Genomic DNA, 25,962 nt, shown 5'->3' on the forward strand with positions numbered 1-25,962 from the left:
CTCTGCAAAATGTAGAATTCTGACAGACTACAACTGAGAACACTCTTTCCACCCTAGCACATGCTAAATTTGTAACTTCCCTTAAAACTACTAATATATAATAAATTGTATAATTAGTACTGTTCTTTAACACAAAAAAAAAAATATTTTCCTTTTAAAACATTCAAATCTTTCAGAAATCTATGCAGCTAATTTTCTTGAATTACTACATTTAAATACGGTAATTCAAAAGCAAGGCAACAAGCTACTGTGTAAAAATTTACAAATATATTTTAAAACCAGGATAATTTAGGGACAAATGTACAATGTAAAGTCATTTTAACCCTAATGTATGTAGCTGTATGGCCACTGTAGTTAGTAGCACAGTTGAAAACATAATTAGACCAATACTTTTGTAGAAAGAAATATGCTGCTATTATCTCAGTGGGAGATAACCCTGGCCTTTAACTTGAAATAACTCAGCAAGTTACCTTCCTGATAAACAATGCAATATTAATATCACAGTTGGGAGCAGTTTTCTGAACTCTCACAGCAGGTATCAAATTTGTTGCCCAATTTCTGTTGGAAATGTAGCATTCCTTTCTAATGGGTACCTTTAGCTTCAAGTAAGAGGAACAAGTAGAGTTCAAGATACAATTAAAGTAATTTCATATTAAGCTAAAGGATGAAACAATCCACTGAGCAGCAAATATTAAATCACGAAAAGCAAAAATGTTACAAATTATTCAAGCCACATGTAATGGTAATGTGGTATGATGCAAGACTTTTAGTTACCAGCAATACACAAATAAACACATAAAATTTGAAAAAAATGCACAAAGACTTGGGGAAACACCTGTGTATGAGTTCAGGTTATGCTGAGATTATAAATCAAATTCCATTATATACTATGGTCTCATAGATAACCTACTCTTTTTTTTTTAAAAGAAGTCCTCTAAAAAGTATCAGTGACAATCTTAAGCACTTTCTAGATTTCTGAAGAACAAGAAACAATGGTGTTGTGAATAGGAAAGGGTGCCTCACACTGATATTTCTTACACTTTTGAACATCACCACTCCACCACAAGATGAGAGGTTTTCTTTGTGACAATGCCCATTATTTGGTAACAAATGTAACGCACAGTAGGGCACTGCTCAATTTCTAGATTATTCCAAGTTGTATAACCAAGGAATTCTCTTCAAAAAACAATAAACTGTACTTATCATGAGATTTTCATATCTTAACATAATGTTCAATTAGCAAGCTGTGACAAATGCCACTAAGTGCTATGCTGTTCTTTTATTCTCAGCCTAATTTTACCCATAGCTCATTTTGGCACTCATCCTGGCTCTTCTTCCCCTTCTGTTAACACCTGAGATACAAGATCAGCAGTTTAGTGCACCGAAAAACTCCAAAGAAGAAAATGGTATTTCCTGAGGAAAAACAAAATTGCACTCAAAATTTGAAAACTGATTTTGTCTCTGATGTTTATGATGATCATGTTGTAAGGAATTTTGTTTTACAGTATTTACATTTTTTTTTAAAAGCATCTTTTACGTCATTCGGCAATTTGAAAGAGTAAGGAAATTTTAAAGCTATGGAGTGCTCAGCAGTTTATGCACCAGAACAGACAAAAAGAAACTTCTGAAATCCCAGAGTCAGCTGCTCTTATCTACAGTTGCTTTTAATTCTACATAAAATAAAGTGAGATTAATCGGAATGTCAGCTGTCCTGCCTGTCAGTATTACTTGCTGATGGAATAAACACACCACAGAGAGTAGAGCCTCTGTATTGTAACATATTGATGTTTTGCTGCACAACAAAAAAAACCCACAGTCAATGATTTGTGTTGCCTTTTATAGAATCTTTCCTCCCAAAATTCTTCTTGTTAATGTTAGCAGGTGTTGAGATTAGAGATATATATATATTATTTTTTTATATATATATAAAAGACATCCAACAGCTATTGTTAAAGGTCTCTATTCCCCAACATATTCCCTATATTTTTCAAAAATATCTGGTATATATTCTTATAAAAATAATGCCAAGAAAAGAATGAAGACTGTCGAAACATCTGCACAGGATGTCAAAGAAGACTGGATTGAAAGCAGTATGTTAATAACCACTAGAACCACATGTCAAAGAGTTTGTAGAAGGCAATATTTTTTGAAGAGAAGTAGCTTTGCATTAATTTTGGCCATGCTATCCTGCATCTCTTGGTTGTGAAGGCAGTAGCATGGTTGCAACATGGCTGCAAAAAGACACAACAGCTTATAGAAAAAAAAATTTAAAAAATTAAAAAAAAAAAGCAGAAACAGAACAGATCAAGAAAAATGTTCCAGACAATACAGGGTTTAGAGGGTTCAGGCAAGTCAATAAGCCAAGATCAGAATATCATAAATGAAGAACTGAAGTAGTGTGAAATGTAGTGGGGTGAAATGCAATACTACCAAGTGAGCTGACTGATAGGCTAATGACAAGGAATTCCTCAGTTGGAAACAACAAAGGAAGAGAAAGATATGACTATCTTAATCTTGTAAACTAATGTCTGCAGGATATGGCTTTGTGAAAATAATGAATGTTATCCTAAAATGTGTAAATGCCACAGTAATGATAAAATCACATAGAATGTACTCTATACAATTCTATCTTCTTCAGAGAATGTACAGTTAAATGGGATCAGATGAAGAAAGTAAAGCTACTAGAAAGATCTGAGGAATGGCAACACTATCAAATAATAGTACATGACAAAATCGTATCTTGCTCATCCTACCAAACCAACACACAGAAAATATGTGATTGTTCTTCATAATGGAACAAGAAGAGCTATTTAAACTAAAGCAGTATCAGCATATAACAAAAAGAATAAATTGACTCTGACTAAAGCTAAGGCTGGACATTTCAAACCAACAAAAGTAGCCATAGTGGATGAAGTGATAGGTTTTAAATTGATACAGATGTATTAGCAGGATGATGTACATTTACTTATTAAGGCAAAGGACTGGATCTGCGCACCCATTATGTCACTCCCAGGCTTATATCCTACTTTCCTGCAAGCCAACCAGTACAGCAGAAAGTTGCACAGAAAGCGCGATAAAACAGAAAGTTACAGGTGTGTCAATGGGTTACTAGAGGAATATTTTTTTATTTTTACCTTTGGTCTTAAGATACAGAATGTATTTCTAAATGAAGACTGAGAGCAAACTCTCATCCAACTCCTTGTGATATTTGATTACTAATTATATTTTTTTTCTTTAATGAAATTATTGGGTAATATTTGGCTTACCTTACCTTTCCTACAAAAGGAGATGCAGGATTATATACAAACGTTCATTACTAACCTGCAGGAAATAAGACTGACCCTGCAACAAGAGGATGCAAATGCACTGTCACTTCACTCCCACACAGCCGCATCAGAAATAACTGAGAGTCTCTAATCTCTGCAGACCATATCATAATGAATGTGATCAATTGTATTTCAGCTCACAGAAATAAAATTATTATTATTATTATTGTATTCCATTAATTTACATATGCTTTAAAGTATGTAAAAAAATGCACCTGACTGTGACTGATTCCTTGTCAGCCCTTAGTTGGATCCAATCCTTCATACTCCCTCTCTGCAGAACTACTTAAGCAATTGCAAATGTGCAGGTTTGGGGCCCACTCCTCCATTTCCAGGAATTCTACCAGCCCCACAGGCATTACTTTTCAGAGATCTCACTCCCAGAGAACAGAACATCAATAAGGTGTATCCTTACGTCGCCAACATATATTGGCAATTTAAAAACATAGGCAACACCAATAGTTAAGGAAAAGAAACAGGATTTCAAACCCTATATATCATGCTATGTTTTTCATAGGGAGTCTATAACAAAATGAAGCTAAAGGTTGCAGCTTTCTTCACTAGGCTCTTCCATTCAATAAATACAGTAAATGAGTAAAACTTCTATGACAATAAGAAGTTAAATTGTCTATACAGACTACCACCGAACACTACTGCCTTCGTTTGCACGTCACACTGATTGCTGCTTATATTGCCATGACGAGCCAGAACCCAGTAGAACGTGAAGCAAAACTCATGATGCCAAACTGATCTATTCATACCAGACAACAGCACCATGTAATAAAATCAAACTTTTGCAAATACTCTATATGTGTTACTATGGAAACCTAATAAGCAGTTTCTTCTTTTTATTTTCTGACAGTCCATTTTCGTTTGCTAGAAAATTGTATTTTAAAGTCCCTCAGGAAGATCCAAAATAATTTCTAAGCTGGAAGAGTGAGGTTACATTTCTGACTTTTCCAAAACCCATCATACTCGGAAACAAGTTCTACCCTCCAGTCAGGGAAAGGAGAATTACAAACTCAAGGTACTGACCAGATCAGAAATTCAGCAAACTCTGCCTAAAGACTTTTAGCAAATAGTTCAAATAAAAGTTAACATCACGCCCCCACCCAAATGATTTAATAAGTGTAAACAGAAAGGGGGGAAAATATATGATATATGGTTTGCAAATGGAGGGAAATCTGTGATGAGATCTGGAAAGAATATGGGGAAATTGGGATTTTGTCTCTTTCTTCATTGTATCATACAAAAATCTGTAGCTGTTTAGAGGGATTTTCGATTGGTGTCTCTGACACAGTAAATAAATAGCGATTAGTACTAAACGGTATGGATTGAAGCTAACGGAACAGAATGTTTTAGGGCGAATGTTACATTTTGCAAGATTTAATTCAACCATAACTTTAAATGTCAAATAGCGAAGCGAGTACACTACGAACCAAGATGATAAAATACTAGGCATGTCCATCAAACCCAACAGGAATGTACATGTGAATACACTGTGTTCTGGGGTTCGTACCACCAGTTGTTCAACTGAACCATCCTCAGCCACTTAGAAAAAGGAAAAGCTTGCTCTCACCTTGCCTTGTTCTCGTTTTCAGCCTCCTAAGTCTGCTCTGACTTTTTCATCTTTAAAAAGTATCTCACCTCCCTTCCTGCGGATGCCAGCTGGCTTTGCCCATGCCAGCCCCAGGAGAAAGAGCTGCCACCAGCTACCCTCTGTATTCCCCTGTCAGAAACGGAGGAGTGTGAGCTGTGCACCCGACGACAACACTCAGCATCCCAAACTGAAGACTGCCAGTAACGAGCTTCCAGCGTAAGACAAAGAATAATTTTAATAGTGGTAACTGGGTTCCTCAGGACCAGCAATTTTGGATATTTAAATTAAATTGCCGGTTCAGGTTTTGCCTCCTGTCTGTAGACAGTGCTGTGATCATTCCAGATAAATATCCTGTGTCTTTTCTTGTCGGCTTCTTAAGAAATGGCGTGATTGAATATGATGTTCCCTTCCTCCTCAAACAATTCCTCTTGAATTTTAATGCTTTTTGCTTCTCTTGCCGTCTTCATAAATAACAGTATTTTCCATAAACACTCAGTTTAATATTAAATTTCACAAGGTTAAAATGACAGTGAGGCGATGCTAAAATTACACACATAAAATGGGAAAATCAAGTCTATAGAATACAGGGTGGGGAATAAAAAAAGCTGATGGACAACAATTTTTAGGATAGTCTTTTTTGTGATTTTTTTTTTAAATAAAATAATTTTCAAGTTGGGTAAAATTGGCCATTTTCCCTTTAATTTCTTAGAGACATCTTTAAAGAGAAGAAAATTCATTATGTAACTATATAGGGATATTAACACAGAAATTATTGCATTTCAGTTTTGTAAGTTATTGCCTCTAACAGTGGGAAGGACATAAATCTACCTCACTACCTTTGCTGCTATTATTATATAGTACATTTGCATTAATTGTGGTGAGAATGCTGCTGCTGAAATGAGGTAGAAAGTTTAAAAACTGCAACAAACAATAAAATGGACAAAAAACATAGACTCTAAAAATCTTATTAGCTGTTATTTCAACTTTTTGCCTTTTTGAGTCTGTCTTAAGATATAAAAAAGCATAAAGCTTTACTACTCGAGTGGTGTAAGGGCAGTCACAATTTACCATGTGTACCATCCTTTGAGCAGTATGGTCTGTCAGTGCTCATGTCTCCACATAGAAAGGTGATACAACTGCTTTCCATCTGTAGGAAACAGGCATTTGGTAAATAAAAAAAGAGAGAACTAAATGTGGATTTTCGAATGACAGGAGCAGCCATAGCAAGCACAGGAAATCAGAGGGCCAACCACTCGCCTTGCTGGACCTGCTGCCAGCATCTGCCCAAGGGATCTTGCTGTCCATCAGCTGCTTTCTTCAATTTTTCAGAAAGGAGGCTGCAACCCCTGAGAAACTGTCCTCATGTACACAGTGAGGCACCTGCACGTGTCACCAACTAAGCCTACTGGCTCTATGATTAATCCAGGGCAGTTAAGATGAAAAATGCCAATTTGGCTATTGTCGTAGATCCCCTGGCAGAACATACTCACAGAAGCTCTGCAGATTATAGCAGAAGTTTCTCACCTCTCCACTTGCACCTGAACCTTCTCTCTAGCCACCAGGTGGACTGAGGACTTGAATCTACGGCAGCAACCAAACACAGTAAATGGAAGCGAAGGATGTTGCAGAATTTTACTCACGAATGCAGTACAATAAGAAAGCGCTAAACAGTGAAATTATGTGTTTCAGCCCCTTTTTTAAAACACATGAATTGAAAGAAAGAGAAAAAAAAAAAAAAGCATGGCATTTTATAAAGAAAATACCAATCTCTTATCTCTATTATGCCACCCAAAGAACTTGCATTGATTTGGAACAGCATGTGACCATAGGAAGTAACAGTTAAGGAATGAAAACAAGGGAACCAGCTGTTTTCCATATGTCTGGCAGGATGGAGATGAGGAAACAAAGACAATCAGAAAACAACCAAAGCTGTTGTCTTTTAAGGGTTTTAACTTTGCTAGAAATTAAATAAAATGCGATAAAGTGGACTACATGTTAAAAAAAACCATGAATACACAAGTCTTCAATTGCTGGTAGAACAACGTGTTCCATTTAGAAGCAATTTGTTTAAAGAAACAGATTTTTAAATTTAAAAAAAAACCTTAAAAGTAATTAAAGAAACAGAAAAAGAAGAGCAGGACAAAACACTGGTGGACATTAATAGTAACAGCGGAAAAAAAATTCAAAATGCACACAAAAATCAAAACTGAGAAAAGAAAGGTATAAGAAAGTGGTATCACAGTGGAAAGGATAATGAATTCCTTTAGAGTATTAAGAGGAAGATGATGGCAAAAGGAGAAAAAAGCTGTATAGGTGCAAGTAAGGAAGCAAAAGGCAAAAATCAGGAGGGCGACAAGAGTGCCTAATAAATGGTTTGGAAGAGTATCTACCACAAGAAAAGCCATTCAAAATGGAATTTATGATAGGATTCTTTTTCTAAGTCCAACAATCAGAAGGGTATCTTCCAGATGATGGCTGGAGTAATTAAAGTGCTTGACTAATAAGTGATTGGATGGCATAAAAGCTGCAATGAGGAATGCTAACGTTAATTTAACAAGAGTAGCAACTCCATTGTTCCTGTTGTGGAGATGACATTTCAGTATCAGGAGGAGGCAAGCAAAATACTGGGGAGGGGAACCAGCAGCACAAACCCATAAACAACACTGTCTAGAGAGAACACCTTGAATATTTTCTTCATGAATGCCAAGATTATCAAAACTGGACAGAGTTAACATTTTGTTTGTTTGTTTTTTTTTCAAAAACACAGCCACAGAAAACCCAGGAAAATTTCTGGAAGAGCACATTGCCTTTTGAGGAAATAAAATCTGAATTATGGATGTTAACATTTAACAAACAAGGGTAGTCCGTATGCTTAAACAGCCTAATTCTTGAAGGCAAACCTACTGCTTACAATTAAATCACGGCTATGGGTAAAGACAAGTCATCTGAGTGGTTTGAAGCCTCCTGTCATTCATTTGTTCTTCAGATCTAATCAGAACTGCCATGCGAACAAGATAAAAATCTCCTATTAGAGTGAGTTGCTCTTGGCTTGAATGAACAAAAAGAAGAGGGTTCCTGTTGCTTCCCAAAGTGCTGGGCATGGCTGTTAAATAAAGTAAAAATGGCTACAGAACGACTGATGAGATAATCAGATTTTAATGAGACTCTCCAATTATTTTTAAAATATAGATGACATGTTCCTTTGGAACTTATATTAAAAGTTTACAAATTACCTTTCTTCTTTTTAACTGAAATTTGATCTGCATACTGTGCATATTGGTTAGAGGACTCTCTGAAAGTGCTATTATGTTAATGCTAAAGAAACTCTAGCACTGGGGTACCCAATAGGCCCCTATATCTGTATAATACTGTATATCACCCAGTCTGTGAAGCTGTGGGCTCAGGAAGACTGGAACTCTGTAAGGAATCCACTTACTCTCCATATGACTTCCTTTTCTCAGACTTCCCCAAGATCTGTACAAAGGGAAAATCCCAGTTTATCATCTGACTACAAGATGAAAGAGAACCAAACCAAGACAGAACATTAAAAAACCCTTCCGAACCAACAACGAACCTCTCCAAATTCAAATTTTTGCATAATACTGTTCAGGTAAATACACATTTTTTCTCCAGACACCTCAGACCTTTTTCCTTAAACAACTCTGTCTCACACTTCCTCCCTACGTGAAGATGCCCGACTGGAAAACAAGTTTCTGTTTCACGAAAACCTTCAAGGCAAGATATTTATATTCAAATTCAGAAAGAAAAAAATCATTGTTGCAAAGTGAATAGGTAACCTAACCTGGTGATTAGAAAATTCATCTGGGAGGTGGGAGGTCTATATTCAATCATTTCTTCTCTCTGATTCAAAGAACTGGCAACTTCTACCTCCCACATAACTGCCCCAAGTATAAGGCTCACACTTTAGCACCAAATTCCTGACGAAGTCCAACTTTGCACCATTTGTTGCTTACCCTAACGAATAAGGAATTGCCTAAGTGGCACTATCAAATATAATTTGCATTGCATTTTTATGGTAAGCCATCTGCATCTTCTGCTCTGGCAGAATTATGAAATAAATTATAGGCAGGACTATCACTTTCCATGACATGCAAAAAATGACAGCAAATAACAGCAGTGTATTTTGCAAAAAGATTTTGTGTCTGTAAATGTTGTGGTAGAAGACAGGTAAACATTCCTTTGGCTTGCCTTCCTTCCAGCAGCATTAATAAAGTTCCAGCTACTACGGCAGATCCAGTAAAACCAGTAAAAGAAAATTTGTTTTCCTGTATTTCAATTTCTTTTTATCCAGCTTGTTCAGTAGGGATGTAGCAAAAAATAAAATAAAACTGAATAAATAAGGCAGAAGCTGCAAACAGCGAAATCCCAGGAGACACCAAGTTTAGTTAAATTTTCTTTAAGAAAATGTATTCATGGCAGTATTCTTCCCAGCCTCAGGCAAGAGCTTTCCTGATTTTAAAATGTTTAACTCCAGTAAGCATGATTAAAGTATTGCATCAACTTTACCTCCTGTTAAGTATAAATTGGACTAAAACTTGAAACAATGATCTTATTTTTGAGCAAACCTCACCATGAAGAGACTCTTCAGGAATTTTACATAGAGAAAGCTATTTCTTTGGCAGCTCTTGACTTCCTGACATCTTTTTTTTCCAGGCTCTTTTCTATCTTCTTTCTTTCAGCTGTTTCTCATAAAATCAGTTGTTTCCATGTCAGGCCCCCTTTTTCTTTTTTTTTTTTTTTCTACTACTACTCATCTTTTAAGGTATTGAATTTGTCCTGATAAAGTTATGTAACTGTTTTTGGTTTTTTTTATGGTAACTGTAGAGTCTAATGATACCTGCTGTTTTTCAAACTCCTGTCTCCTCCTTTCACAGGATTAGGGGGAGGTTTTCTTTCAAGGTTGCGAACACAAATTGAAAGAATGAACATTAGAGACCAAAAAACTAATGACAAAGCGGGGGTTGGTTGGTTTGTTTTAATAACCCTTTGTTTTTAAGGACGTCATCCATACATTTCAAACGTTGCATCACAATTTCAAGTTGAATTTCAACTCCAAGCTTCTAGCTTTTAGCTTTCACTCGTTTCTCCCACATGTACACTTCCAGACCCATTTGTCTAATCATGATCTCCCCTCAGTCCTCACCATCAGAGTTTCACAGACTTTTCAGTTAGTCAAAATACTTCCAAGTTAGTAAACTTCCAGTCATTCACATAACACACAGTCCAGGAGTGCATCCCAGCTCCCAGGTGCGTGTATATGCCCCGGCTGTAACACAGCAATATCTAGGTGCACCTCATAATCTCTCAGCTCTCCAGCACCTGGTTTTCTTGGAAAGAGAAGGAAGCTGTGTTTTTCTCTCGCTGACTTCTCAGTATAGACAACATATGGCTCAAAACTGTGAGGCAATCTGCTCGGAGTCTGGATGCGCTCTCAGCTCTAACTCAATACAGCATTTCATGTGAAGTTTCTCTAAGCACAATTCTTTGGGGACAGCGCAGAGAGATAGCCCCCGTTCCTATCACCTACGGCCACTGCGAGCCCGGTTCGATCAGCTTGAATAGATTTTCGTTTGTACAAAGGAAGAGGGGAAATCATTTGCATCTTCCTTTGCCCATCCATACGCAGCTAATCATTACCCAGTCTCCTATCTGCAATTCTTTGAGCTGTGTATGTAAAAGGCAACATGAAATAGAAGGATTTTGTCCCCCCCTGGACAAATTCAATCAATTCCCCTATCATGCACTAGTGCTAAGGCACTGCCATCTAGTGTGGGAAATCAATATAACAAAGATAGAAAAAAGAATAAAGAGTATTTTCAACATGGCAGATGAAATTCTATCGGCTTCCATCAAACGTTCTTAACACCTGCACATCATATTTATAACATTAGTCATTCTACTTTATGAAAACACACATAAGCCCTCTCTTCTGCAGGAAACTCCCCAACTTGATAGACTGCAATGGCTTCCATTAGATTGTACTGTGTCACGTCAGAAGGGCTCAGCAGAGCCCTTTGTCCCAGTAGCCTCATTTGAAGTAACTCTGTGAAACTAAAAATAAAATTATATAGTATTTAATGACAGGGATCTCTTGGTAGAAAAGAGCTTTTTCTTAATTAACACTTGTTTTATTGCAAATTTAAAATTTCAAGACTTGGGGGTTGGACTAGATGATCTCTAGAGGTCCCTTCCAACCCCATATAATTCCAAGATTCTGTGACTTTATTCTCTAATTCACGTTAAATGAAAAGCATTGCAACAGTCAGTCTACAGGACCACAAAATCAGGAATTTCTGAGTTTTGCCTCTGCTTCTGTACTAGCTGAAGACTCTCTCTTGACTTCCAAGAACATTCCTGCCCATACAGCCCCAAGTTTCCATGGTTGTGTGTCCTGTGCGATTACCTACAATTTGGTAAATGAACATGCAACAGACCTGACCTGTTTCCTTTGGACCAGCTTTGCACAGATGAAGTTAAGTGACATGACATGAGCCAATGGAGCACAGATACGACAATTTTACAAAACTTGCAGAGCTGTCATTAAGATCAATGAGTATAAACACCTTTATTATTATTACTTATCATTTTCTACAACTTGCTGCAATCTCTGTACTACCACTGTGCTAATCAAGGCTTTTAAGTACCCAAGTAAGACTGTAGTCTACTCCTTTCCAGAACTGTAGCAACAGCATTATATATTATTTGGCTGGTGCTGATATCCCTTATCATCCTCATCACAACAAAGTTCTGTTTAGAATATAAACTGTATCAATGAGTCTGAAAGTCCATATAGCAAGATTCTGCACCCTGATAAAAACACGGTTGTTTTTGTCTCCAATAATGCTGGAGAAGCACTGCTAATCTGGAGAACAAGGCAGTTAAAAGAAAATAGCTTTATGTGACAGCGAGACTACTTTCCTAGCCAATAAGAATTGGAACATCACAATCTTAAAAGAGAAACATGTAAAGGGAAAATCCTATTTAAAAAGGAGAACTGAGAAAGAAGACTATACAAAAAGAAGAGTTACTTTACTATAATCTTCTATACTTGATAACAGAATTCTTATGTATTTGATGTAGGACTTAGCACTACATAAAATGATTACTAAATCAATATTTATATTTTGGTAACTGTATATAACCCAGATCTTTACATATACATATTAAATCACTGAACTGAATGCTAAGGCTTCAAGTAGCTTTGAACCAAGATAAAACAAACATTTCTTAGTTTGTGCAAAATAATTTAGGAATTATTTTGTATTTCAAGTCATACTGTAAAACAAACAATTTCAACATTCTAAACATTCTAATAATTGCCATGGATCACTGAGGTATTTGTTTAACTTAAAAAAAAAAATGCACAAAATAATGACAATTATATATGACATGCCAATACCGTTCTGAATTATATTGGTACAACCATCTATTTCATGGATGTTATAAAAAAGAAATAAAGTATCTTGCCAAGTATTTGAAGCCTGTCAATAGCATTATAGGGGAAAACACTTTTCGTAAAAAAACTTTATTTATGGGCCTCCCAAGCCACCATAATGTGACTCAGTTACAATATTGAGCCAAGATATTCCAAACTAGCTAATGTATTTTCTTTAAAGATTTAGATTGCTAAATATAGAAGGATAAATATACATACATTATATATGATACATAGATTTAAGATTATGATATATTAGATTTAAGAAATATTTGGGAATACAGTGTTGCTAAATTGCTAATTTAGTTCCAATGGCAGTCTAAAATAAGGGTGGAAAGAGGGCACTGAAAAGACAGTGAAAACATAGCACAGCAGATACTAGGCTCCTGATTCACGTGATCATACACGAATTTCAGGCTTCAACTTTAAAAATATAAAGCAATTATTTAGCCCTCAAGGTTGTGAAGAAAAGCTTGTAGATCATGACATAGCCATAAGCAGAGTTATGAGACCAATTAATGTCTGGAGAAGAGCCTGAAAGAAGTCCTGAATTGACGAGGCCGCCCATGCAAATCACAGAGGGGCTAAGCTCCATGGTCCACTGCTTCTAGGTCACTGCACCAGCTTAGATGGAGAAGAAGGGATGTGCTGAAACCCTGTGGCTGCTGTTCCTCAGGATCCCTTCCTCCCCTCTCTAGGGAAGCCATATCCACCACTCTCCCAGAAGCAAAATACAGCCAAGCCACAGGGTTTTGAATACAATGTCATATAAGTTCTGTATCAGATTTTGTGTGGACATAAAGGGACAGACTAGTTAACACAATCAAGACATCCAAACTTCCTCCAAGTGGATGTAAATGAGCTCATAACAAGGATATTAGTATCAATATGCCTGATCCCTCCATCACTACAAATACCAGTGTAAATATACTGTACTTTAACAACACATGCCCTGCCCAGGAGAATAACTTTAGAGAAGAAAACATATTACCAGGCAAAAATGACAGAATTTCATTGACATCAGAAGTGTTTTGACAATCTACAACTGACATAAGACCTGTCTCAAAATCTTTTTATTACACGGCTTCTCTATGACTATATATGTATATTTATCTATTCGGTGTCAATCAAAGCAAGCAATACGTCTGTTTTAGTTTGTTGTCACAACAGAATTTTTAAACAGTAAGAAGAGTCTCTAGACACATCACTTCAGCAATCTTTTTGGTAATGTGGGAAAACCAAGAGCATTCAGCATTTTTGGTATAATCCTAGTAATCCTGTAACTACTAATGCCTTATGTTCCATTCATACATTAAAATTTCAAGAAGAAAAAAACTCAAATTGTTTAAATATCCTAATAATTAACTATCTTCCTATTATGTCATGCATTCATTCAGCAATTAATTAGTAAAAAGTAATTCAGCATTGTTCAAGTTTACTTTATGGGGCTTTTTTTAAGTTTTCCAGGCTACCAAAAAAATTCTGTTCAGCATTTTTGCAGCTGCTATGTAAACTGATTCAAGCTATGCTGGGGGAAAAATACAGAGCCTGAAAAGCACAAGCAAAAGAATATGTCACATTAAAGAAACTTGACACTGATGAAAAATATCAAAATGGGAAAAAACCCAAAGACATACAAGTAGGTCTGACACCTTTGGAACACACAGCACCTATAGAATCTGTCTAAAGAATGAGAATAAAAATTGTTAGAGGTTCAAATGATAGTGATTTGCTAAATTTTTGATACTTCTTTCTTCAGGCAATATGTCATCAACAACCACAGTATGCTACCCAAAATTAATTTTGAACATTTTTTCAGATACTTTCTTATCTGTGGCCTATTTAACATTCTATGGTTTTGAATTTGGGCCAGAAAGTACTGTAAGAAACTTCCTCCTGACGCATTTGTTTCAATTTTTACTACAAGTAGGACACACAAAACTAAGTAAAAACATAACATAAAGTCAAGGCTTTGAAGCTCATGGTTTTCAAAATGATCAGAATTTACAGCTCTCTAGCACATACTTCATTCACCTGCGGCAGTTTACTCTTCCTTTCCTGGGAAGTGATTTCAAATAGCCAATGCCAAGTTAAATCACATGAGAGACAGAATCACAGGAGGTCTCTAGTCCAACCCCCTGCTCAAAAGCACGGTCAGCTTCGAGGGCAGACCAGGTTATCGGGGCTTGATCCAGACCAGTCTTAAAAATCTCCAAGGATGGACAACGTGCACAGCATCACTGCACAGCCTGTTCCAACACCTGACTGCCTTAATGGGTGAAGTGTTTTTCCTTTTATCAAGGAACTTGTAAATCTATTAAGAAGCTTGAAAGCAGAGTGTGTTATACAGCCACCACATGTAACATTTAATAGTCTTAATTTACTGATCCACAGTCCAACACCACACAGCTTCTTGAATAGAAATTATGGCAACCCACTCTGAACCAGCAGTAATTATCCAGTAACTTGCAATACTCTTGCTATATGACTGCTTGATAATACAGTAAATAGCTTTTACCACTATTGCTTTCGCTCTTGTAAACTGATTTAACTGAGCAAATTAATGACTGAGAGTTGCTAACCACTGCTAGAAATCAAGGTGAACTTGGGTAAAATGTCAATTTTTGTACTGCTAAACCTCTAACATAACCACAGGATAAGGAAGAAACTAAACAAGTGCAGTTTATTGCCAGTCACAGAGATGATAAAAAGAACTAAATTTTCCAAACCAGCAGCCTAGATTTAAATTTGTCAATCCCTGATGCTTGCCCAATACTCAAAGTGCAGATAGAAGTTCTCACTGAATTTGGCCAGATTTTCTGAAAATACAGTCGAGATTGCAAGCATTGATTTGGAGGCCAGTTTTAGACTTGTATTATTCTCAAATGTGATTTGTTATACGGTTCATTAAAAAGGATAACTATTTTTGTTAGTAGCCTCACTATTGATGATAGAGTATAACCCTGATTCCAAAAACATGTCTTTAAGTATTTTAAAAGCCAGATATTGCACCTTCTCAAACTTTAGAATAATTTTACTGTTTTCAGAAAGTGCAGCTAAGCAACCCCCCGATCTCCTTTGTACCTTTTACGCATCATAAGTGTGACAATATAGAAAGGCTTGCATATAGTCACATCATAAAAATGTAATTATAAATTAAACATTTTTACATAGTCTAAAAAGCAAATCTTCCTTTTCCAATGTGTTTTCTTCCAGGTTACCAACTGCTTCTAACAGGTGCTTTTTTCTTGGATTTTTTTCTTGGATTAACTGTATTAAATTGAAGATTACTATTAAATTTACACCGCTTCAGCCACATGGTGCAGAAAGACAAATAACTGTGTCATGTGTGCCACTTAATAAATATTAGTTAGATGCCACTCTTGCCTTACTGGTGTCTTTGACCAAGAACTCCTTGCTTTTCCTGTATTAATATAACTCAAGATGTTATTTATCATGTAATTTTATATTACAAAAGGTTCATGAAACCATGGAAAAAGACCCCACCCTGAATCATTGCTCTGGTATTTTGAGGCCCTGACACTGACCTGTGACTACAGCACCCGGCCCAAGGGTCCTGGGAGAACATGGCCACCACAGCTCCAGGGCCCAAGGTGGCACCTCCAGGCTGTACTGGTCCTGACAGACACTGTGGGGCTCCCCACACCCTGCCCAGGCCACCATTTCAGCCCCTGGCAGTCCCCCAAGGCCAGTCTCCATCTCCCCACAGCCCTGCCCAGCCATGGGGCCTGCCACACTATGTCCGGCCAAAAGCACCATGAGGCCCGGGCTCGTTCCTAAAGGCCCCATCATACCTCTCAAACCAGAAAAGCAAAAACCGTCTGCTGAAGACATGGGAGTCACACAGGCAGCACAGCTTTTAGTCATCGCATCCACAGCAACGGGATTTAGGGAGAAAGCACTGCCAGAAGTCAGTCACCGGGGATCTGATTAGACAGGCAGCGTTTAACCTAATCTCCTCTACTGCGAGCGCGTTCTTCCTTCTGTAATTAAATGTGATCACAGATGCAATTATTTAGGGGCATAATTCCACCAATTTAGACACCAAACTACTTCAGCTGCAGGTGGAAAAGTTAAATATTGAAAAGGGCAGTAATAAAAATGTGAGCGTTTTTATGACTGGAGGCTGGACTACTAGGCAGCTAAAAGTCACAGGAAGATAGAAATCTACCAGCTTATGAGGTAAAACTTCAAAAATTTCAATATTCCTCAAAATATCACATACTGAATAACTGAAACATTTCTGAAAAGTTTTCCCCTTCCATCCTAAAGGATTACAGGATTATTTTGAAGCCAAAGGATATCATTATCTGTTACTCCAGATGTTTTGAGGGGCTGGTAGCAAGAACACACAGACTTTGTCTATATCTGTCTATAATATTTATAAACATTGTACTCATGTATTACATCCTCAGAGAGAAACCCACAGCATGAAGAAATTTCATTGGAAACAGAAAATGATCAGAAATAGATGTTTGCAAGCTATGACAACACTGAAACAGGTAAATATGCACAGCTTTCTGAGGGATTGCCAACTGAGAAAATTAAAGTCTACAGCTACTAGGAAAGTAAAAATTCCAAGCAGGATTGAGAATTACAGCAGTCTTAGTTATATTCCTCATGTAGTTTTGGTTTACTCTTTTTAATATGATAAGGCTTATCTACATGTACAGATGCTGACAGTTCCTGCTCTGAAGAAGCTGTACTTCAAATGGGTAAGTCACTCGGAAAGGCAGGTGTGAGATTTGATGCCAAAATTTTGGAAGTAGGAGAGGACAGACGCAACCTTACTTGAACAACGGTCCCACTCTATCTTGTATCATAAATAGCTGAATTACTTTGTTCTTTCCACACACCCCCTAAAATCCATGTAGCTTCAGCAATATTGATCACACTTTTATTAGGCTATATTTTGGTATTTTTAGAAGGACAGAATGAGTTATATTTATATTCCCAAACACTGGAAAGAGACAAAAATAGGTGAAAAGGCAAGAGTAGCCATGCCTCCACTTTGTTTCAGATCAGCTCAAAAGCCACAGCAGGCATTAACAACAGAAATAGTAACAGCTGCCTGAAGAGAACAACAGTGAGAAGTGACTGGCAGGTATGGTGGTTTTAATGGAGATGTGAACAACAGGCAGGACAAAAAAGTCTGGTTTAATTAAACTGTTAGTAAGAGATTATGAAAGTAACTGTTTTGCACACAATTTATTTATATAATCATGCAAATATGGAATTCTGGGCCTTTTTTTAGGGCCTGTTATTATTTAACAAATATAAAGACCTTCACATATACCTGAAACATATATAAAATATTCACTGATAAAAAGCTTTTGGAATGATAGTAGACTTTTAATAACTTCCATGGAATACATTGCCATAGTTGTAATCTTTACTAGAACCTACAAACATCTATGTTCAACAAAATACAAAACAATTTCACTATTAACTTAAGTTGCAGGAGACTGTTTACAAGAAAATGTGACAAGAGTCCCTGAGCACCAACTCATCTCTCTTTGGGAGTATTTGTTAATACTACTAACAGGTAAAACCCAGTAAGGATGAAGGACAGAAAATAAAAATGCATCCTAAGGTTATTGTTCGCTTATATAAAAAATAAAAGACACTGACTTCTTTCATTTCTGAAACCTATCTTTGTGCTGATGCAAAGAGAATGTTTCCGCATGTATTGTGTATAACTCAGCTGAGCATATGCTAAGTGAAGTCCTGCAGTATTTAATGTCATTAATAAAAATTAATGACGGTGCTGATTACTCCCTTCAGTTTCTCAACCCACTCCTTGTCCCCCAGAGGGGATGTGCAGCACATCAACTTCGATGCATTAGTTATTGTTGCTGTGTGTACTTGCACTTGCGATTGAGTTGTTGTCTATGGATTGAGTTATTAAAAGGTGTTAAATTCCCTTAAAAATGCCCTTAAAAAAAGGGAATACTGTTCTAGTATTCCCTTCAAAAGGAAGTACCATTGTTTTTTTTATTCTATAACTTGTTCTTGTATTTTTTATGCATCTCATTGGAACAGAAAACAGGTCAGACAGCATGATTGGAGCAGCAGAGAGCAAACCTGACGTGCGCACAGCCCAGAGGCGGTGGCAGCCACCCGAGGCAGCGGCCCCTGTCTCCTCAGCTCCTTTGCTCAGAGCCCCTGCCACAGCCTGCAGGGGAGCAACGAGACAGGAGCAACAACGAAATTTTGACCCAGCTACTCCCAGCTGCAAAATGTTGATGAAGGAATCATTGCACCAGCTGTAACAGAGCAGTCCTGATGTTGCTTCTGGCCAGGCAGGCCCCACAGGGCAAAGAATGGGTACGCATGCTGCTCCCTGTCTTTGAATCCCATTTTGAGCAACTTTGGGAAAGACAGTATCAAGATAGAAGTCATTCCATAAAGAAGAAATAATATTTGCATAAACTTTTTTAAAGCATTCTATTTATCTTGTTGCTAGAACCATGAAACTCTCATTAACATCACTGTGATATTTATGTATATGTGGTAAAGTCCTGAAATTATTTAGAGATGGGATGATATAATTGGAGCGACACCTTGCAGCAAGATGTACTCCTTAATATAAATATTTATTCTGTCAAAATACAACAAACATGGCAAGTTTTGTTACCACAATCTGATAAAATGCAACCAAAATGGAATGCCATTAGTTTCTACAAATGCCACAAAAATTACAAAACATCACTGCTTACCTCCTGCCAGGATTATGTGTACTAGGAACAGTTATGACACCAAATAATCACTCGTGTGGCTGAAATTTCACTTTTATGTGAAAGACTAGCCCAAGACTATCTGCAGCTTCAGTCCTAGTGAAGATCTATCTTGCAGCTATGAATGGGACTTGAGTATGAGTTTCACACACTGTTAGTCCCTATTTATACTATTAATCCCATTTAGGTCAAAGAAAAAAAGAAAAGCAATGCTCGAGCAGCACAGGATGCCAGAGACGTGACACGGGTGCACACTACCTTACACGCTTTCCTTCTTTGCCCATCTAGGTCTCTGGCTCACCAAAGATCAATGAATCATAGAATCACCTAGGTTGAAAGAGACCTTTCAGATCATCGAGTCTAACCATCAACCTAACACTGACGAAAAACAGCACTAAACCGTATCACCCGTCTTTTAAATACCTCCAGGGATGACGATCCCACCACTTCCCTGGGCAGCCTGCTCCAATACTTGGTAACCCTTTCTGTGTAAAAATTTTTCCTCATATCCAATCTAAACCTGCCCTGGCGCAACTTGAGGCCATTTCCTCTTTTCCTGTCCCTTGTTACTTCAGAGAGGAGGCCCACCCCCACCTCGCTATAACCTCCTTTTGGGCAGTTATAAAGAGAGAGAAGGTCTCTTCCCTCAGCCTCCTTTTCTCCAGGCTGAACAACCCCAGCTCCCTCAGCCACTTCTCAGAAGACTGGCTCTCCAGACCCTGCACCAGCTTCCTTGCCCTTCTCTGGACCTGCTCCAGCACCTCAATGTCTTTCCTGTACGAGGGGCCCAAAACTGGACACAGCACTCGAAGTTCTCACCCTTAAACGGGTAACAAACCCACACATGAGCGATTACTTCTTTTTTCAGGCCATGCTGCTGTTCAGCTGAACCAAGAAGAGGGCTTTTCTTTCTGCCACTTCTCATGCCCATAGCACTTTACTTTTGACATCCATGAGAGCTGCCTGAGCAGTTTCTCATTTCTGGAGACTTATGTTTAAATGTGGAACTGTGGCAGAAAGAGGATAATGTGAGAATCGATGAACTCCCTCTTGGTGCAATGCATAGTGAATTTTTGTTTTCCACACAAATTCCCATCACAGTATAACAAATTTCATATTTGCTGCAAAGGAGAAAACTAGCAGTGAAGTACCAGCCGTATCATGCTGAGAAAGCAAATACATTGCAAAATTTATTTTATTAGCAGCAATGTTTTAATTCTAAATCATGTGCATGAACTAACAGTGTATGGAAAACTTTTGTAGGCATAAATTCTGCACTTGAACAGCAGATAACTAGAAGTTCATGTTGACAATAAAGAAAAAATAAAATATGATTTGCTCATCCTACTGTGGAAAAGTAAACATTTCCTTGCAACTACTGCCATAAATCTAAAAAATGTATGAAGTGATCTGACACCAAGAAGCAGTTATCCTGCAAAATATTACAGATCCAGCAAAGTCAGCTTCTCCAACGCTATAACTTTGTTCCCAAGTAATCCACAAGAAGTACAAGTCTGGGATAATATCAAAACTAGTGTGTTTGCCATTTCCCTGGCACCAGGAATAATAGCTGCTTGTATGAAGGTGCTTATTGCTTATCTAGTACTGATCCTGGTATATAATATCCAGGGTAGTTGATTTTCTCAGTTAATCTCTAATTTTTACTTTTAAAATACTGTACAATAGGTCCAATCCTCAACTCTACAGTAATTTAAAATATAATTTCATTATAGTAAGAGCAGAGACTGGATATAATGATTAAAATCTGATCTCAAATCATTGCATTGAGTCTTGCATATTTCTATTGAAGCACAAGAAAAATCAAAAGGTTCCTGGCACAGTTTTTCACTGCAGCAGTGTCTTTACACCAGCTGTAGAGGAAGGCAGCTTGCTTTCATTATCTATTTATTAAAAAGCCAAATTTGTTCAAACTTCTTTTTAATCTCACATTTTAAAAACTTTGCTCAAGTAGAGTCTCTTGGCTGAAATGATGACTGAAGTCAGAGTACCAGTTTCAGTAGTCTGGATTATCACACGTTATGTCAAGCGGTGGCATAAGAAAGATATTCTCATATTAGTAATTTATAACAGTACACTTTGATTCATCCCTTTACGTTCAGGGACATATATTTTGGAGGAATGACAGTAGTCTATTATTTATTTATTTTTAAACTCTATTAGAGTTGAGCTGGAATCATAAAGCAGAATATCCTGAAGTTTTATGTCAGTTTTCCGAAGTCTCAGGACTGCCTACAGAATCTCTCTTTGAAGGGTTTTGCTTTTCCATGTTGTGCTTGTGATACTGATTTAATCCTTCACGTCTGCCTGTACCACCAAAAATTTGTATTCTAATCTTTGAGGTCCTGGTTCAGGCCCAAAGGAAGTTGCCCAACTTCACCTCAATGTTCCACAGAGAAGCAATATCCCTGTTTTACTTTCGTCTTAGTCTCCTTTCTCTCCTCAGCCTAGCATTCTTCAGATATCTTTGTTCCATATAAAATAGCACAGACACACTCCATGTAGCAAAAACTCCACCAGATCAGCAGTGATGGATGGAGAGCAGCTTGGCATGGTCACAAAAACCACCTGTAGGATGGCTTTCATACCACTGTACCCTCAGAAGAGCAGTTTAGGGTTATCTGCCGACCTTCCATCCCCTCGCTGTCCCAGTGGGATGTTGAACTGGATTTGGCATCCACAGAGCAACTAACACCTCAAAGTATTTTACATACATGTTTGTTCCCCGTGTTTCAAGTTGTCATCTTCTGGTTTTTTCTCCTTTTCATTGCAAAGACACAGGCAATGTTGGTTGGGGTTTGTTGTTGTTGGGGGTATGGTTTTTTGGGGGTTTGGTGGTGGTGTTTTGATTGAGGTTAGGGGGGGTGGGGGGCGGAGATGGTGGGGTTTTTTCAAAACACCATATTGTTTCCTAAAAGTTCATTTCTTCCAACTGCTTATTCCCCATTGATTACAAAATTATTATCACTTGTTTATGAGAATTTCCACAGCAACCAATATAATCTCAGAGTGCTGTGACTTCAAGTGGAAAATAAGCACCATAAATTCATGCAAATGTCACCTGTTACAAACAAAATCAAGACAAAAAGAAATTGTCACATGTGAAACGCTGGTGTCAAAATAGAAGACATGTCAAAGCTTTTTCATTAAATATTACTGCATTCTTCTTACAATAAACATGTCAGCTCAGCACAGAAAGCTTCCAGCTGAGCACGATGCTCTCAACATCCATAAGTCAGATTGCGTAGCAGATGTTAAATGTAAAATCCATTAAGACCAATTAGATTCTACAGAAGGAAAAAAAAAATAGTAATAGCACGCACAAACAATCCTGCATTACACAACAGGACTGAGAGATCCAGTGAAGACAAAAGCTTAAAAATGTAAATCCCACCCTTTCCTCTCAAAGGGACCAGCTAACAGAAGGTACGTTACATTGCCTGCAGGCACAAGAAGCAAGGTCTCCTGGCTCCTGGCTCCAGCTAGAAGCGACTTTGTGAAGGCCATCACCTATTGCACACCTGCAGGTAATTAATCAGGGGTCCTCTACGGCAGCCTGAAACTAAGCAGCAAAAGAGTTTGAGGCTCTTTCCAAACTTCAAATGAATTTCATGTCGTGTTAACTGACCCAAGTCATCCTCAAAAAAGGAGGAGTTTGTGCTACACTCTGGTAGAGCCTTTTCACTACCACAAAAAAAAAAACCAAAAAAACCCCAAAAAACCCAACAAACCTTACTCCTTTTATTGACCATTAAGAGAGGGGATTTGTAGTGGACACGTGGAACAGATCTGCAAGCACTTTTCAGAACTAAGCCACCGATGCAAGGTGCAATTCTGACTGTGTAGTAATTGTGTAGACAAATGAAGCTGTCATTGCATACTTGATAGCTTGCACACCACTGGGGGCACAGAACCTCCTGGTTTTTATAGGAATTACGCATACTAAGAAGGAAAGTCTGTCTCTGCACTTGTCAGGACGCATTGTCAAAGGCTGAAGCGTTATTTCCCAGTAAGCAGTTTCAAACAACCTCTGGTTCTTCAATCAGAGTTAGTCTGCAACAACTAATCTGCCCCTAGATACTAAGCAATTAATAAATTTATTAAATATATATGTAGTATCCAAAGTGAATTTCATCCGCTGGAACATTTAAGAATATAAAGTCATTTCCATTTTTTTAAATGGAGGGTTATTTCAACTCAAAATACCTACTGAAGTTTGAAAGAGACTAGAAACAGACTTGAAATCTGTTCCACAAACCACAGATTAAACGTTTGGCCTTCAAACATTCTTTAGTAGCTCCCAGTGAGAAACTCATTCAACTACTAAGGACCTAACTACTACTAACTACCTAAGGAAATGCATGGAATATATCCTCATGTATTTTTTCCAATCACTTTGCTATCTACCATTACTAGAAAACAGATTTGTCCACAAATCCTCAGGAAAAACATTGAAAGAGTAGTTTGTGTGGCTGCTACAGAACTACAGACCAACAACTAATACAGGTACTGGCTGCAGATGTTCATGCTGCAAATAACAAATGCAAATGTAGGTAGGGCTTTTTCCAATGGAACATAAAACTAGGTTTCTTCTCTGCTAGCACCAAATTAAGTCCCAGGTGCTGGCCAAAACCGGAATAGGCTCCCCAAAGTTTTTTGTCATGATATTTTTGTCTATAAGGCACAATCCAGGGTTGGACATTCACCATGAGAGCTCCTGAAATCAGCAACCTCCCAACCAAACCTGCCTCTTTTCTGGGGTTCACGGGGACATGTGGCAAGGAATAAATTGAAAAGTGACTGCTCTTTCTCTTTCTGTATTAAGATTTGTTTGTGAGTGAGGAAGAAATACAGTCCTGGCTAATACTGCTGGAGAGCCTACAGCCAGTAATCCTGACTACTCTTCCCACCCCTGGTGCAGAGTGCTAGGGCTTCCAAGGTTTCCTCTCCCTTCGGTGGATTCCTGTGCAGCAGTCTGGCAAAACAATGTCAATCCATCCATGGCACTTAATAGTAATAATAATAATAGTAAAGTACTGTTTTGTCAATAGTCTCCATCAATGGGATATTTAGTCAGTTTCAAAAAAAAAAAAAAAAAAAAACACCAAAAACCACAAAAACCCTAAAGCATTACTTCAGGCATTGGGTTTCGCTTGTTTCTCTTCATGTTTTGGTGATTTTTTCAAGTTCTATCTCCATGTTGCAATGTTTCAGGAAAATCTACCTAATAATACAGAAATGTTTAAAATTGTTAAACAAAGAGGTTGCTAAATGGATAATGAGCAACCAAAATTAAAATATGCTCCTTATCTTTTCAGCCTACTTTTATCTCAACCATTTTTTGCACTCAGAAGTAAAAAAACACAAAACACACCCAAAAACATTAGGCAACAACATAAATTTTCAGTTAAGTGTATCAATTTAAGTAATTAACTGTTTTACTTTTCACAACATCGTAAACCGGGAGACTAAAAATCAAAACAAAAAAATCACGATGTACGACATCCAGTTCATCCCTGGCATTATTCCATGTAAATCAGTGGTATTACACCAGGGATTAATTTGGAGCACTGATCTGAATTAGAGCACTGTTCTATACAGCAACCTCATCGTAACCCACACATAAAAAAATAACCCAAAACATTATGAGCATCACAAATGCATACAGATCATTATGCACCTACAAATCCACTTCCGAGCAAACAGAACAGACTATTTCGCAGTCTTGATAATAACAATAAGGAATTTCTACTATCTAGAAAATCAGTACGTCCATTTTTCTCAGAAACGAGATTTAATAACCACGTAAAATACTTGGTAAAAGTCCTCCCAGAAGAAGGTAAAGCTCCTCTACGGCTCAGGTTTTGAATTTCCTAATGAAGTGTGACCAGCGATAGGTTACGCAATGAATCTTCAAAAACTGCTCTAAGGGAGTTTTGAAGATTGATCTGAAGTACTTAAGCCTGCTCAGCAAAGGGTCGTCATCACATATATAACACACAGCAAGGTAAACTCTTTAATTAATAGTTCTTCTCCGAGCAGAAGACCATTCACATTTCCCTCTTCCATTAAATACCCTGCCTAGGTCCACTTCTGCACGCGAGACGGGTGGCTTCTGTTCAGCTGCCCAACTGGTGAAGTTAGTTAGAGGCTGTGTGTCCCACCTCACCCCAGGGGCAGGCAGATGCTCCACCAAAGCCTCCCTCCTGTGCTCCAGGAGCGTGAGGCCAGGCAGGAGAAGGAAAGAAGGGAGCGGAGCACACCTCTCTCTTCCACAGCCTCTCTCTCCCACACATCTGTAACGGTGCAGGCTGCCTCTGCCTTTCAAAGACAAATCTCCGCCAGGGGCCGGCTGTTCTCCATCCAGCTGCGGTTTCATTACCCGAAACCGCTGCCCAGGCAGTGCCCTACATAGCACCACAGACCCTGCCAGATTGAAACTCATTCGTCATCGCTCCCTTTTCCTATTCGCGAGTGACCCGAAACCTTTAAGGCTCCCCCACAGCCCACCAGCGAAGTTGCTCAGGAGCTGCGTGCTGGCTTATTTTCTTTTCTTTTTATTTTTTTCCATTTTGTTCTGTTTCCCACCTTGGAGCCAGACTCTTCTCGCTCCCCGGGAAGTTGGCTGTGCCTTCGCCTCCCCTCTCCCTCCCGGGGCCGGTGCCCAGGCGCAGTGCGCTCTCTTGGCAAAGAAAAGCGGCCATAAAATATTTAAACCCTGCTTTTGCCCGGGGCTCCGCCGTTCCCGGCTCCGCAACCCTCCGCGGCGGCGGAGCCCCCACCTCACCCGCATCCCCGGCCCGG

The 25,962-nt window shown here is 38.2% G+C and overlaps 1 protein-coding gene across 1 annotated transcript in view; it reads right to left on the reverse strand.

Annotated features, from left to right (window-relative positions):
* The window catches only part of KCTD8 (potassium channel tetramerization domain containing 8), a 95,133-nt gene that overhangs the window by 67,877 nt on the left and 1,294 nt on the right, over window positions 1–25,962 (reverse strand). The gene's annotated exons all lie outside the window — the stretch shown is intronic.

This window comes from Calidris pugnax, unplaced genomic scaffold (genome assembly GCF_001431845.1).
Source record: "Calidris pugnax isolate Ruff unplaced genomic scaffold, ASM143184v1 scaffold806, whole genome shotgun sequence".
Taxonomy (NCBI): domain Eukaryota; kingdom Metazoa; phylum Chordata; class Aves; order Charadriiformes; family Scolopacidae; genus Calidris; species Calidris pugnax.